The 15,962-nt window shown below is 48.5% G+C and overlaps 1 long non-coding RNA gene across 4 annotated transcripts in view; it reads right to left on the bottom strand.

The window, feature by feature from the left end:
* The window catches only part of LOC137334128 (uncharacterized), an 84,023-nt gene that overhangs the window by 26,690 nt on the left and 41,371 nt on the right, over positions 1-15,962 (bottom strand). For 2 of the 4 annotated variants that reach the window (XR_010966069.1, XR_010966072.1), the window contains exons 1-3: positions 12,828-13,013; positions 11,089-11,407; positions 4,219-4,310 (exon numbers count right to left, since the gene is read on the bottom strand). The exons of 1 other annotated variant lie outside the window; for it this stretch is intronic. This is a non-coding gene — a long non-coding RNA (uncharacterized lncRNA). Of the gene's footprint in view, positions 1-4,218; positions 4,311-11,088; positions 11,408-12,827; positions 13,014-15,962 lie in introns of those variants that run through there. One more of the 4 variants, XR_010966070.1, reaches the window with a different exon arrangement.

Below are 15,962 nucleotides of genomic sequence, written 5' to 3'. Positions count from 1 at the left end.
TTAAAGGATGGCCCCCGGGGTTCAGCATCAGCGTCCAGCTGAGCAGAGCCTGGAGAGGAGTGTGCTCACCGACGCGGTCTCTCCACAGCTATCGCTGCCATCAGTGTCTGCTCGTGCTCACTTGTGTGTGTGGACTCACCTGGTGCCAACCCAACTAACTAACTACAAGGAACAACTGAGGTGTGATTATCTGTGCTGGTGGATGGCTCGCTAAGATGTGATGGTGCGCCCTCAGAGGCCGGGACCTCCTCTGAGGAATCGCCCTCTACCGTCACTGCAGTCGTTGAAGGGCCTGTAAGAGAACAGGAGGCAATATTAAGCATCATTACAGATGTGTCATGTTGCGATGAGCATACTGAGGTGTTCAACATAGCAAGCATTGTTAACATCAATTCATGTTGTGTGTGATGAATGTTAAAGTTGTGTCACCAGACGTTTATGGGGTGCCAGTCTCAGTGCCCCGACGGACAGGCACTCGAGGGTGCGGCTGATCTGCAGGGCCTCCTGCTCCACGTCTGTGAGGACCACTATTTGTTGTGGCCCCCCTCCAGTCCTCGCCCTCTTGCGTGCATTTTGAGCTCTCTACTAGCAGGGGAGAAGGTACAGACATGTGACTGAGTGATGGTGAAGTGGCCAACCGATGGATGCATTGGTTTGGGTGAGGCTGACCTTGAAAGAGGTGCATCAGAGGATGAGTATGAGACAGAGACATCACATTGGATGAGGATTGGGATGAGTGATAGTGGTGGGGTCACAAATGGGGAGGTGAGGAAGTGCTCAGGAAGACCTATTTCCCTTAGCGGAGGGGTCAATGACCAGGGGGCATAGATTTAAAGTAATTGGCAAAAGGATTAGAGTGGAAATTAGGAAAAACATTTTCACCCAGAGGGTGGTGGGGGTCTGGAACTGACTGTCTGAGAGGGTGGTAGAGGCAGAAACCCTTAAGTCATTTAAAAAATAGCTGGATGTGCACCTGAAGAGCTGTGACCTGCAGGGCTATGGACCAAATATGGTGGGATTAGGCTGGGTGGCTCGTTCCTCAGCCGGCGCAGACACGATGGGCCGAATGGCCTCCTTCTATGCCATAAATTTTCTATGAGTCTATGATTCTAAGTTGAGGATTGTCTTGGCAGTGCAGAATGAGTTTGGGGAGGGAGGCGGTGATTTGGAACACGGAATGCAGGAGAATCAGTAAGTGCACTCACTAGTGCACTTGTTGACCTAGTTAGGTCATTGAAGCACTTCCCGCACTGCCCAGGTGCAGGAGATGTTTCTGCTACTGGTGACCTCCTCTGCCACCTCGAGCCAGGCCTTCTTGGTGATAGAGGCACTCCGCGGGGTAAAAGTCTTCCCTCCTCCTCCTCATCCCGGCCAGTAGCTGCTGCAGTGAGGCATCATTGAACCTTGGAGCAGCCTTGCCCCTGTGCTGCTCCATCGTGCGTTTTTGGTGTTTGCTGCAGCAAAAGCCTTTGGAGCAATGGCCCTGTAAATAGAACCGCTCCGGCAGACAGCCTGTCATGCGGGTGCGCAGTCCGCCCACTGCGCATCTTTCGGACGGCAAACCCGGAAGCCACGTTAGGGGCCATCAATTAACTTGCAATTGCTTGGGAAACGGTAAGATTTCATTAGTCGGGTTACCCGCGAGCCCATTGCCCCCCCCCCCTCCCTGCTGCCATTTGAAAATCAAGCTTTCTGTGTCTGTTAACAGGGACAATGGGCTAGATTTTCCGATCTTTTTTACCACTCGATTTTGGGAGGTTTTGCGCCGTGATCAGAAAATGGGACAATGAGGCATTATGCAACATACCTGGCCCTAATAACGTGATCTGTAATTTTCCGCTGGAAGTGAGGTCAGTGAAGCACTAAAGGATTTTGGACTTTACAATATGGATTTTTGATACTTGTTTTAAAGACGACTTGAAACCCTCAATTACTTGGTAAAAGAACACAGAACTTTCAGCTTGACCAAAATCAGAATGCATGATGGTCTTTGCTTATTGTCAAGGATGTTTGGAGAGAGAAACGTATGCGTCAGCAAGACTGGATGGAGTCTTGGTCGGCTATAAAACCTGAGTAACCGATAAGAAGAAATAATACTGACAGTTGCAGAGATAACCCCCAAGAACAGATGGGTTGGGGACGGGTGGGAGGTTAAAAATAGTTGTTTTTTGGGTCACGACCGCAACATTTTCTTACTTTGCATTCCCAGTGGGGAGCCTGTAGTTTTACGTGCCGACATTAAAGCTGGAAGTGGAGTCAGGTTACAGTAGTGACCCAAAAAACAATTATGTTTAATTCCCACCCGACTCCAACCCACCCGTTCTTGCAGGTTAAAATTATCCCCAAGGAAGCCAGGCCTGCAAACTGATAAGAGCTGCTTTAGTGTTTAAAACAACCCATGTATGGTATGATGGTCAAACAACAGATTTGAAATGAAAAGATCCCATTCTAAAAGGGTTTTCAGGAGAACCACATGCAAGATGACTTGGGAGAGGAAGCTACTTTTTCTCCCAAGAACAAAGAACTTTTGATCAAATCTTTGTCTTGAGTTGTACTCGCTAGAAAAAAGTTGTATGAAAGAGCTAGTACTTTCTTTCTGGTAAAACCTGTTGCGTTGTATGTCAAATTAAATTCTTTAAAGTTGGAAAATAACTAGAGTGTCTTACTTGATCCTTGACCTTTTGTATTCTGAAGAGAGAAAAGAAATTCTACAGCACCTGGTGCCCCGACTTAAATTAGATTTAAATGTTGTCTTGACGTCAAACATCAGAATCCTTGATATTTGTATGTGTGGCTCACCCAGCTAGTACACAAGAGACACTTAATGTTGCTAGGCAGCTGCCCCCAGGAGGAAGTTGCTTTACAGGTATTGTCATGCTTTTAGTTTGTTATGCTGGATATTTTCTCAGTTTCAGTGTCATTGGCAACCCCCATTAGTGGTCCCCTAAAACCTGGACGGTGCCTTAACCTGCCCAACATCTAGGGTAAAAAATAGCAAGATCCAGGGATCCAACAGAGAACCTTTACTCTGTACACCAGCTACTAGAATGTATCATTGGATCAACAGCTATTCACAAAAGGCTTCATTTCACTTATGATTATTAAATCAATCAATAAAGCCAATAAAATGTTGAACTACGTGTCAAAACAGTTAAATATAAGGCAGAGGATGTTGTGCTCAAACTTTACAATGCTCTGGTCAGACTGCACATTGAATACTGTGTCTAGTTCTGATCACTGAAACATAAAGGAGACATTTAAGCACTGGAGGCAGTGCAGAGAAAAGCCATGAGGCTGATCCCTATTGTAAAAGGTCTGAATTATGAGGAAACATTAGAGAAATGAGGGGTTTTCAGCTTGGAATGGAGGTTTGAGAGGCGGTCTTCCAGATGCATATAAGATAGTTAATGACAATGGAATAGGTAAATGTTGAATATTATTTTAAATATTAATATTAAATATTACTTTAAATGAAATTGTGAGACTAGGACAAGGGGGCACATGTTCAAAGCAGTAAAAGCTAAATTTAGGACTGATAACAGGAAGTTCTTCTTCACACAAAGAGTGGTGAACACATGGAATAAACTTTCAGATACAGTAAAGGAAACTGAAACCCTGGGAGCATTTAAGAAACAATTAGATGCTATAGTGGGAGACTTTCTGTTCTTTCTGGATAAATAAATTAAGATGGGCTGTTTGGCCTTTTCCTCCGTAATTATCTTGTGATCTTATGAAATGGATAGCCAACCTTTGACAATAACAAGAATGTGTCCCCTCCCCACCCACCCCATTGTTTATGATAACTGGAACTGATTGCCTTGCCCATCCTGCCATTAATAACACAATAAATCAGGCGTCATTCAACACGTCTGCACTCAGCTTGCATCAATATGTGAAAACACCTTTGTTTCACAGAAATCAGAACCCCAAAGCATATTAGCTGAACTTCATCTGCCATAACATAATACGTAATTGTTGTGCCTTCCAGTAAACAGCTGACAGGAAACCATTTTAACCATGTGCATACTGGTTCTAGTAATCAACCATCTAATGCAAACAAAAAATACATTCTTAATAGATCACTCCCTCTTTGAAAAAGTCCCTCATATGCAAATCCAACGGTTCATGTGTAAGGACTGTGTGCACAGCATTAGACATCCCATCACAACTGTCGATTCTTCCAGCTTTCAAAATTCAAAGGGCTGAGTGGTAACCTACCTGATAGATGTGCCACTCCTGCACCTGGCACCATTGGCACCTTGATCTTGCCACAGTTCCATGCATTACACAGCAAAGTCCACCATTGTGGCCTGAAAAACATCAAATTACTTGCATTGACCCTTTGATCAAGCCTTTACACACCACCAGCTCTGTCCCACATGAGTGTGACTGGCTGCTGCTCACAGGCTTCCAACAGAAGTACAATCCAAACGCCTTTGAAGTTATACTGAAACAAAAGGCAACAGATAACTGCATTGCCCACAATTACATTAGATCAACAGTCATTCACAAAAGGCTGCATTCTCTTATCAATGTTAAATGGGTATCCAATCTTTCACAAGGATCTTTGTCCCTTATTTGATTTGTGATAATTGGAACTGATGATTTTCCCATGCTGTCATGAAAAATATTACGGTCTCGATTTTCCTCAGTTATCCCACCCCAAATTGGGCAGGGTAGCAGTGTGAATAGTGGGGAAAATTGGGTGGTGAGGCCTACCACCATGTTCCTGCCTTACCTCAATTTCCCTCATCCCACCCCAGCCAGTTTCATCGCTGGCCACCCCTTCCCTGGCCCCGCTCATACCAAAGTAGCAAAGACCTCCTCTCCCTTCAGTTCACCTAGATGGCTTCCCTACTGAAGGCTTCAGTCTCAACCGAGGCCTTCAGTGGAATACGTCTTCCAAGTCTTCAAAGTTCTTTGGCCCCTTCTGGTGCTACAGCCACAGTGGTCCTGCTGCTGCCCAGCCTGAATCTTCCTGAGGACCACTGTGGGCTCTCACTTGCTGGCGGGAATTTGCTGGGAGGCCGCCATGAATACATAATAACAATCCAACCCATGAAACTGGGTAATGGCAGGGTTGGGGCAGCAGGCAGAAGTCCCAGCTCAACCCTGTATGTGCAGGAAAAGGAAAATCCAGCCCTATAAATCAAGATTACATAGAATTACATAGAATGAACCGCGAAACAGGGCATTCGGCCCAACAGGTCCATGCCGGTGTTTATGCTTCACACAAGCCTCCTCCCTCCCTACTTCATCGAACCCGATCAGCATATCCTTCTCCTTTCTCCCTCATGTATTTATCTAGCTCCCTCTTAAATGCATCTATGCTAGTCGCCTCAACTACTCCTTATGGTAGCGAGTTCCGCATTCTAACCACTCTCTGGGTAAAGAAGTTTCTCCCGAATTCCCTATTGAATTTATTAGGAACATAGGAATATAGGAACAGGAGTAGGACATTCAGCCCCTCGTGCCTGCTCCGCCATTTGATAAGATTATGGCTGATCTGTGATCTAACTCCATATACCTGCCCTTGGCCCATATCCCTTAATACCTTTGGTTGCCAAAAAGCTATCGATCTCAGATTTAAATTTAGCAATTGAGTAAGCATCAATTGCCGTTGGCGGAAGAGAGTTCCTAACTATCTTATATTTATGGCTCCTAGTTCTGGTTTCCCCCACAAGTGGAAACATCATCTCTTTATCTACTGTAAAGCATCTTACAACACCAGGTTATAGTCCAACAGTTTTATTTGAAAATCACAAGCTTTCGGAGATTATCTCCTTCGTCAGGTGAGTGAGTGGGATTCCTTGAACGTTTCGCATTTATAGTCAGAGAACAATACCTGGTGATTACAGATAATCTTTCCAACTGCCCGTTGTCAAGGCAATCAAAGTGTTCAGACAGAGAGATGTTACCTACAGGACCACCGAAAATACAAACGGCCAGAACAAAAGAGAGAGAGAGAGAGGGAGAAACATCCGAAAGGAAGAGAAAGACAGCGAATTGTATTAAAAACAGATAACTTTTATTCGCTGGTGGGGTTACGTGTAGCGTGACATGAACCCAAGATCCCGGTTGAGGCCGTCCTCACGGGTGCGGAACTTGGCTATCAATTTCTGCTCGACGATTTTGCGTTGTCGTGTGTCTCGAAGGCCGCCTTGAAGTACGCTTACCCGAAGATCGGTAGCTGAATGTCCTTGACTGCTGAAGTGTTCCCCGACTGGGAGGGAACCCTCCTGTCTGGTGATTGTTGCGCGGTGTCCGTTCATCCGTTGTCGCAGTGTCTGCATGGTCTCGCCAATGTACCATGCTCTGGGGCATCCTTTCCTGCAACGTATGAGGTAGACAACGTTGGCCGAGTCACAGGAGTATGAACCATGTACCTGGTGGGTGGTGTCCTCTCATGTGATGGTGGTATCTGTGTCGATGATCTAGCATGTCTTGCAGAGGTTGCCGTGGCAGGGTTGTGCGGTGTCGTGGACGCTGTTCTCCTGAAAGCTAGGTAATTTGCTGTGAACGATGGTCTGTTTGAGGTTGGGTGGCTGTTTGAAGGCGAGTAGTGGAGGTGTGGGGATGGCCTTAGCGAGGTGTTCGTCGTCATCGATGACATGTTGAAGGCTGCGGAGAACATGGCGTAGTTTCTCCGCTCCGGGGAAGTACTGGACGACGAAGGGTACTCTGTTGGTTGCGTCCCGTGTTAGTCTTCTGAGGAGGTCTATGCGATTTTTCGCTGTGGCCCGTTGGAACTGTCGATCAACGAGTCGAGCATCATATCCCGTTCTTACGAGGGCGTCTTTCAGCATCTGTAGGTGTCCATCGCGTTCCTCCTCGTCTGAGCAGATCCTGTGTATTCGCAGGGCCTGTCCATACGGGATGGCCTCTTGACGTGGTTAGAGTGGAAGCTGGAAAAGTGGAGCATCGTGAGGTTGTCCGTGGGCTTGCGGTAGAGTGAGGTGTTGAGGTGCCTGTCTTTGATGGAGATTCGTGTGTCCAAGAAAGGAACCGATTCTGAGGAGTAGTCCATGGTGAGCTTGATGGTGGGATAGAACTTGTTGATGTTATCGTGTAGTCTCTTCAGTGATTCTTCGCCGTGTGTCCACAGGAAGAAAATGTTGTCGATGTATCTGGTGTATAGCATTGGTTGGAGGTCCTGTGCAGTGAAGAAGTCCTGCTCGAACTTGTGCATGAAAATGTTGGCGTATTGGGATGCGAATTTGGTCCCCATGGCTGTTCCGTGTGTTTGGGTAAAGAACTGGTTGTCGAAGGTGAAGACATTGTGATCCAGGATGAAGTGGATGAGTTGTAGGATGGCGTCTGGAGATTGGCTGTTGTTGGTGTTGAGTACTGAGGCTGTCGCAGCGATGCCGTCATCGTGGGGGATACTGGTGTAGAGTGCCGAGACGTCCATCGTGGTGAGAAGTGTTCCTGGTTCAACTGGTCCGTGGGTGCTGAGTTTTTGTAGGAAGTCTGTAGTGTCGCGACAGAAACTGGGTGTTCCCTGTACGCCGCCTTCAACATGTCATTGATGACGATGAACACATCGCTAAGGCCATCCCCACACCTCCATTACTCGCCTTCAAACAGCCACCCAACCTCAAACAGACCATTGTTCGCAGCAAATTACCCAGCTTTCAGGAGAACAGCGTCCACGACACCACACAACCCTGCCACGGCAACCTTTGCAAGACATGCTAGATCATCGACACAGATACCACCATCACACGAGAGGACACCACCCACCAGGTACATGGTTCATACTCCTGTGACTCGGCCAATGTTGTCTACCTCATACGTTGCAGGAAAGGATGCCCCGGAGCATGGTACATTGGCGAGACCATGCAGACACTGCGACAACGGATGAACGGACACCGTGCAACAATCGCCAAACAGGAGGGTTCCCTCCCAGTCGGGGAACACTTCAGCAGTCAAGGACATTCAGCCACCGATCTTCGGGTAAGCGTACTCCAAGGCGGCCTTCGAGACACATGACAACGCAAAATCGTCGAGCAGAAATTGATAGCCAAGTTCCGCACCCATGAGGACGGCCTCAACCGGGATCTTGGGTTCATGTCACGCGACACGTAACCCCACCAGCGAATAAAAGTTATCTGTTTTTAATATAACGGGTCATTCTCTGTCTTTCTCTTCCTTTCGGATGTTTCTCCCTCTCTCTCTCTGTCTTTTGTTCTGGCCGTTTGTATATTCGGTGGTCCTGTAGGTAACATCTCTCTGTCTGAACACTTTGATTGCCTTGACAACGGGCAGTTGGAAAGATTATCTGTAATCACCAGGTATTGTTCTCTGACTATAAATGCGAAACGTTCAAGGAATCCCACTCACTCACCTGATGAAGGAGATAATCTCCGAAAGCTTGTGATTTTCAAATAAAACTGTTGGACTATAACCTGGTGTTGTAAGATTCTTTACATTTGTCAACCCCAGTCCCATCACCGGCATCTCCACATCATCTCTTTATCTACCCTATCAAACCCTTTCATAATCTTAAAGACGTCCACCAGGTCATTCCTGAGTCGCCTATTTTCTAGAGAAAAGAGCCCTAGCCTGTTCAATCTTTCCTGATACGTATATCTATAAGATGATTAAAGGAGTTGATAGGGTGGATAGAGAGAAACTATTTCTTCTGGTGAGGGAATCCAGAACATGGGGTGCTCCAACCCTTAAAATTGGAGCTAGGTCATTCAGGGGTGATGTCAGGAAGCACTTCTCCACACAAAGGGTAGTGGAAATCTGGAACATTCTCCCCCAAAAAGCTGATGAGGCTGGATCAATTGAAAATTTCAAAATTGAGATTGATAGATTTTTGGTAGGCAAGATTATTAAGGGTTACAGGACCAGGGTGGGTAGATAGAGTTAAGGGGCTCGATGTTACCAGGGCTGCAGGTTCGCGGCGGGGGGGCTATTGGGCGCGTGGGTAACGCGCCCGGTGAAATCAGTATGCCCCCCGCGCGATCGCAGCCTAATTGGATCCACTTACCTGGTCTTCCGGGTTCCCCACTGCTGATCTGCGTGTCGGGCAGACTGTGCATGCACAGTAAGCTCTGTCAGCTGGAGGAGCTCTATTTAAAGGGGCAGTCCTCCACTGACAGGTACTGCAACAAATAGAAAAAATTACAGCATGGAGCAGCCCAGGGGGAAGGCTGCTCCCAGCTTAATGATGCCTCACTCCAGGTATCAATACACGGGGTGAGGAGGAGGGGGAGGACAGAGATCCTCCCCCCGGCGGGGGGGAGGAAGCGGCCTGCATCTGCCACCAGGAAGGCCTGGCTTGAGGTGGCAGAGGAGGTCCTGCACCACCAACATATCGCCCACCTGCATACAGTGCAGTAGGTCAGCCAAAGTGAGTACACTTACTCATTCCCCTACACTCCGTCTGCCACATCACCACCCCCACCCCACATCTCCTTCTGCACTGCCAACACTACTCTGTCACATCACCCCTCATACCCACTCAAAGCTCATCCTCATCTTACCTGCACTTACTCACCTTGCCAGTACTCATCCCGTCACTACCACTCAACCCAATCCTCATACAATCTCATGGCTCTATCTCATACTCACCCTCTCATGCATCTCTTTCACGGTCAGCCTCACTCAACCTGCCACTACCTGTGCTGCAGCCACAGGGCATGCATCACATATGTGCAGTAGGCAGCGTAAGGCAAACGTGTCGTGAGCATGAAGGGGATGCACAAGGGTGTTTGAGGGTTTGTCATGGTTGTTACTTATATTGAATTTCTGACCAACTCACATTACATATTATATTGGCACCACTACTGCCACATCTTTGCGAATCTTGTCTGGTTTGTGCAATAATGCCCTTTCCTGAGGATCACAATGAAGACCCACAACTGATGCCACCCATTGTGTCACTGCAGAGTGGGTGTAGGTGTATTTGCAGGGCTCTTTTGTGCAGACGACTGAGAGACGTCGGCGATGTCCCCGGTGGCACCCTGGAAGGATGCGGAGAAGTTGTTGAGGGCAGTGGTGACTTTGACAGCGACAGATAAGAAGATGGTGCTCGGGCCAACCGGGAGCAGCTCGGCATGAAGGAGGCTGCAGTTGTCCACGGCTACATGTCGAGTGACTCTGAGCCTCCGTGTGCACTGCTGCTCAGAGAGGTCCAGGAAGCTGAGCCTTGGTCTGTGGACCCTGTGGCGAGGGTAGTGCCCTCTGCGACGCATCTCTCTCTGCGGTTGCCCTCCCTCCTGCTGTGCAGGTGGATATGTCACAGCACTGTGTTGTGGAGCTCCACGTGTCAGAGGTGGATGGCGAGGCTGGTGAGGCTGGTGATGCTGTTCGCCCTCTGAGGAGGTCATGACTGCAGCTACGGCGGCCCCCATCCCGAAGATGTACATCTGAGGGGGTCCGCAAGGTAGGTACATGTCTCTGGACCCTGGGGTAAGTGTGCAAGTTGGTGAATTTTCTTGTCAGGAGGAGGGTGGTGGAGGCCAAACTTTGTCCCAAGTGACAGAGTGGCCTCCTGCAATGAGTGAGGGTCTCCCCCCCAACCTGTCAAATGGACCTTTGCAGCTGCCACAGGCTGACAGCTGTAACACGTCCATTTGAACTGGGAGTGTTTCCCCCAGTATGGGAAACAGTCCCAGTTGTCTCTAAAATCCCACCCCTCCTCACATATTCCCTTAATCAGGTCAGTTAATGACCTGAAATAGCTAAGTTAATACTGTTAAGTGGCACCCCGCTGGCTTTAATTGCCTACGGGAGTCCCACATGTGGGGGCTGCACGCGCACATCGGCAGTTCTGTGGGGAACCCGGAAGTGGGCGGGTTGGAGCCAGGCTCCGGACCCGCTCCGGGATTCCTCGATTTTCGGAGCCCCCCCGCCAGGAACGCACCCGATAGCGGGTGCTAAAATGAAGCCCAAGTTACAGATCAGCCATGATCTAATTGAATGGCGGAATAGACTCGAGGGGCTGAATGTCCTACTCCTGTTCCTATGTTCCTATGTATCATTCAACAGTTCTACACTTAACGTGCAGTAATGCATGAAAAAACTTTTGTTTCACAGAAATCAAAATACACGTTAACTGAAGTTCAGCTGCTATACCGTAATGTGTACTTTCTGTTCCTTCCAGTAAACAGCTGACAGGAAACCACAATTAATCCTGTGTGTACTGTTTCTAGTAATAAGAGTTTCAAATGTGTCATCAAATGCAGGCAAAAAATATGTTTGTCATAGCTATAGTTCACTGGAACTTTTAATTGCTGTATTTTGCTGCTGAACAGCTGTTCGTTATATTTGGGGGGATTTCTTTCACCAAAAAGGACGCTGCTATTTTGATTTCCAGTCTTGTGCGGCTCCCATTTTCTTTTTCAAACATTCCACAGAGAAAGCAATGGTTTTTCCATTAGGAATAGCCCTCTATCTGTGGAAGAAGAGAAGGATAATGACCAGGAAGGCAGGGAGGACATATTTATCAGGCAGCACATGGGAGGAGCTGGCCCCACACCTACTTGCATTGATCAAGGCAGATCTATCTCCAGTTAAGCAACAGACAATAAGTGACCATCCACAGCTTTCCAATCTGCGCTGCCAGCAAGTAAGGACCCCTGCCACCATCACCTATTTGGAAAATTATCCCCAAGTAGTCGACTCTAAAGTTCTTGAAAATATACCAAGTGTCAAAGAATCAAAACTGCTGTGGCATGTCACCATACATGGAGTGTGATATAAGCAATTCTGTTTTGCATTCAGGCATGGGATGTGGGCATCACTGTGGGTCTGCAGTCACATATAGGCCAGACCAGCAGGTTTCCTTCCCTAAAGGACATTAGTGAACCAGATGGGTTTTTACAACAATCCAGTAGCTTCATGGCCAGTATAGCTAGTTTTTTTTAAATTCCAGATTTTATTTAATTGAATTTAAATTCCCCAGCTGCTATAGCAGGATTTGAACTTGTGACTCCAGATTACTAATCCAGGAACATAACCACTATGCTACTGTACCTACATTACTACTTCACTTCTTCATTCTGTGATGACTGGCCTTCTTTGTCTGTACATATCTTTTGAAATCCGAGGCATACCATTAAGTAGTTCACATCACTATTTTTCTCAGTAGAATATTAAGACACCTGAAACTATTAATTTTCCATGATTAACTTGCCGTGGTTCTGATTTATTGCTCTTACGTTCTGTAATAATATGTTTCAAGGAAGTGGTAAACAGATTTTGTTTTTAAGAAGAAGGAGCATTTATAAATGGTGTAATACAATGAGAGATGTGTGTGCGGAGCTGAGATAAAGGACACTTATAATCCTGGTCTCTGCTGGGTTGGCTATGCTACAGTTGACGTCAACACTTTGGGCTAGGGAGGGGGGGAATTAGTCAGGGTTCCTGCTTCCAATTGCTATCCACTAGCTCCTGCTGGAAAGTACATGTGTGAATGTCGGGTGAGGACGGTATCGAGCTTGACTGTGATGGTGTCCTTTATCGGGCTTGAGCAGAATATATGGAGGAGAGTGCCCTTCTAGCAGCAACCCCTCCAGCAATCGTCTAGTAAGGATAGGTGGAATTTGTGGAACATGTTCAGGGGGTGCGGCGTGTGCGATGTATAATCCTGAATTGGCCTTCCTGCACTCGGCTGCAGATGTTGGTATTTGGGCTCGATTTGGAAACGGAACTGCAGGTGCATTGGGGGCAGGAGGGAGGAAGAAAATCGCGATTTCCAGAAGCGGGCAGAAATCCCAGCTCCAACATACTTAAGTACTCTCACGACCTAGGCAATTAAAGCCGGCGGGACAATATTTAAACAAGCAATTCAAGTACTTGAAATCAACACGAACCTAATTAAGAGTGAAGGCAAGCGATTTCAATGCTGCCTCAGCGTGTTTCCCGTGCTGTGTGAACGAGTCGTGTTTCAGTCGGCAGCCATTTGGACATTTAAATCCCTGTTTGACAGATGGGGATAAAAGGTGAGTTATTGCAGCAAGGCACTCAGTTCTCTCAGACAAACTTTTGGCTGGGAGATCTTTGTGTTTGCACTTAAAATTCTTGGTTTCCACACATAATTGTTCTGTTTACCCATACTTACCAACTTTTCGAACCCCCTCAAACAGACGGCACAGGATGGGGGGGCGCCATGGCTGCATTCACCAGTACATCCGAGGACAAGCAACATCACCGTCCTCGTCAGACGCGGCATGCACTTCCACCACCTGGAGCTCCACAACACAGTGCTGTGCCACAGGTACCTGCACAAAAGCACAGAGGGGAACAACAGAGGCAGCGACGTCGCAGGAGGCACTACCCTCGGCAGAGGGTCTACAGACCGAGGCTCAGCTTCCTGACCTCTCTGAGGAGCAGTACATACGGAGGCTCAGAGTGAGTCGCCAGGTGGTCGCAGACATCTGCAGCCTCCTTCATGCCAAGCTGCTCCCGGCTGGGCACGGCAGCATCTCATTACCCGTCACAGTTAAAGTGACCACTGCCCTCAACTTCTTCACCTCCGGATCATTCCAGGGTGCCACCGGGGACATCGCCAGGGTCTCTCAGTCATCTGCACACAAGTGCATAAGGCAAGTCATTGACGGCTTGTTTCGCAGGGCCTCGCAATATGTCAACTTCCCCATGGACGACTTCAGCCAGACGGAGAGGGCGGTGGGATTCCTCTCTGTGGCTGGCTTCCCACGTGTACAGGGTGCAATCGATTGCATGCGTATAGCAATCCAAGCACCTTCACACGAGCCAGGACAGTTCATCAACAGAAAGGGCTATCACTCCATCAACACTCAGCTCGTTTGTGACCACTGCAAAAGATTTCTTCATGTGTGCACCAGATTCCCTGGCAGCTGCCACGATTCATTCATTCTGAGGGAATCCAACATCCAGGGCCTCTTCCACGCACTGAACAGCCTTAAGGGCTGGCTCCTCAGGGTCTCGGGATATCCCCTGCACACGTGGCTGATGACACCTCTGAGAAACCCCATCAGCGAGCAACAGCGTCAATACATTGCCACCAGGTCTATAATTGAACAAGCGATAGGGCTGCTCAAGATGCGATTTGGGTGTCTCGATCGTTCTGGGGGAGCACCTGAATACACACCAGCGTGGGTGGGTTGCTTTATATAGTGTGTTGTGTCCTGCACAACAGAGAGGGGTACCAGTTGAGGAGGCTCCATGCCCTCATACACCATCCATATCTGCCATCCACATTGGATGAGTAGGAAGAGGAGGAGGGGGAGGACGACGAACCCATGGGCAGAGCAACGGCTCACCTGGCTGCTCGTGAGGCCAGGGTGTCACTCATATGTGAACGCTTCTCATAAGATCAGAAAGTGAGACGAGCCCAGTCCTAACACCACCTGGAAAGTCAAGCGCCAACACCAGCCCCCCACCCCCCCGAACAAAACAGTGCTGCAACTACACATACACCCAGTGTAAAGTGACCCACTTGGGTGGCATCAAGTGTCGCCGTTCATGGTGAAGCACATGAAAGGGCCCTATCACAAAAATCAGTCAAGAATGGGCAAGACGTGGCAGTAGTGGTGAGAATGATTACATTTAACGTGTCTTTAACAGAAACCAAATATAAATGAAAAACATGACAGTCTGTCAGACACCCTCGTGCACACCCTTCGTAATCACAAATCCTTCGCCTTTCTCTTCCTACCACTTCTACGTAGTGCATCCCCTGTGGCTGCAGCAGAGATAGTGGCAGGTTGCTCATGTCCATGGCCAGACTGCTTGGATGCTTTGGCCCTACGCCCTCTGGGTTTGGGAACCTGTGAGGACCCTTCCAAAGACTGCTCCACCTGCAACTGTGCAGGGCCTGACTCGGCCATCTAGAGAGGAGGCAGCATTGCAGGTACTGGTTGAGAGGGAGGCAATGGGTGAGAGGTGGGAGCGCTTTGAGTGGCGTCCCCACTTCCATTTCCCCTTTGGTCATCATCTCTCTCCTGGGCCAGGCCCACATCACTCCTACCACTCTGCTGGAAACAGTTTGGGGGACATGTGTGATGCCTTGGAAGCCCAGTTGTAAAGTTTCTGTCAGCCTGTTTAAGGCGGCAGAATGTTGTTCACTGTGAGCCTAAATGGCCATTGTCAGGGCCTGAATGGACTCATTTGTGAGCTGTGCTTGAAGTGCAACGGAGGCTAGCCTTCTCTCCATCGCAGGCATTCCCGCACTTAACTGCAACACTATCTCAGACAGTTGCTCACATCCCTGCGACACTGTCTCAGAGATTCCCTCCCGTACTTATGCCACCATTCCACTCATGCAGGATTTGGACTCCTCCATCATCTGCGGTATTGTGGAGAGTGTGCGTGGCACCTGTTCCAGCACCTCGCAAATGTGCTGCTGTCCCTCGATCGCGTCCAGTTGAGCAAAGCCTGGAGAGGAATGCGTCCACCGACACGGGCTCTCCACAGCTGCCCCTGCCACCAGTATCTGCTCAGCTCACTTGTGTGTGGTGACTCACCAGGTGCCAACCCAACTAACTGACTACTAGGACCCACCGAGATGTGAGTATCTGCGCTGGTGGATGGCTCGCTAAGATGTGACAGTATGCCCTCAAAGTCCGACAGGTCCTCTGAGGAATCGCCCTCTGCCATCACTGCAGTCGTTGTAGGGCCTGCAAGAGGACAGAAGGCGATATTAAGCATCACCACAGATGTAACATGTTGCGATGAGTATCTTGAGGTGTTCAACATGCCAATCATTGTTAACATTAATTCATGTTGCTTGTGATGAATGTTAAAGTTGTGTCACCATACAATTGTGGGGTGCCAATCTTGGCGTCCCCGATGGACAGGCACTCAAGGGTGCGGCCGATCTACAGGGCCTCCTCCTCCACGTCTGTGAGGACCACTATTTGTTGTGGCCCCCCCTCCAGTTCTCGCCCTCTCTCACACCTGCTGTCTTCCCCTTCCCCTGACAACACACTTATCACTAGGATTAGAGGGAGGAACCTTCAAGTGGA

The sequence above is a fragment of the Heptranchias perlo genome, chromosome 17 (genome assembly GCF_035084215.1).
Source record: "Heptranchias perlo isolate sHepPer1 chromosome 17, sHepPer1.hap1, whole genome shotgun sequence".
Classification (NCBI taxonomy): Eukaryota; Metazoa; Chordata; class Chondrichthyes; order Hexanchiformes; family Hexanchidae; genus Heptranchias; species Heptranchias perlo.
This window is presented reverse-complemented; position numbering and strand designations above follow the sequence as displayed.